This window comes from Dufourea novaeangliae, unplaced genomic scaffold (genome assembly GCF_001272555.1).
Source record: "Dufourea novaeangliae isolate 0120121106 unplaced genomic scaffold, ASM127255v1 scaffold379, whole genome shotgun sequence".
NCBI classification, from domain to species: Eukaryota; Metazoa; Arthropoda; class Insecta; order Hymenoptera; family Halictidae; genus Dufourea; species Dufourea novaeangliae.
This window is the reverse complement of record NW_015374290.1, coordinates 1-451: the sequence shown is the minus strand read 5'-3', so window position 1 is coordinate 451 and position 451 is coordinate 1.

Genomic DNA, 451 nt, shown 5'->3' with positions numbered 1-451 from the left:
TAGGGCGCTAAACAAGTAAAAAATAGCAGCCACAATAGGGCGCTAAATAAGTAAAAAATAGCAGCTACATAGGCGCTTATCAGTCGTAACACTAATCATTTGTCAATAATTGGAGTGTCTCCTTTGTTCGCCACTCTAATTTACTGAATCCAAAAATCAAAAAAATCCCGTGCACCTGCAATGTGCAATACGCAACACTAACTTTAGATTGATGCAGTTAGTGCAGCCACCTGGGCTGTCGTGAACCACTCATTGCAGCTATTTCAGCTGCCTTGTGGTTCTGCTGTGGTTCCAGCATTGGGCATTTCATCGATCGCAACACTAAAACAAACGCGATCAATTCATATCGCAACACTAATTCAACAAAAGAAAACGACTTAAATAAAATGTAATAAGCAATCGCGCTCAGTCATTTTCGCAACACTACCCTGAAAATAAAGACATGATCTTA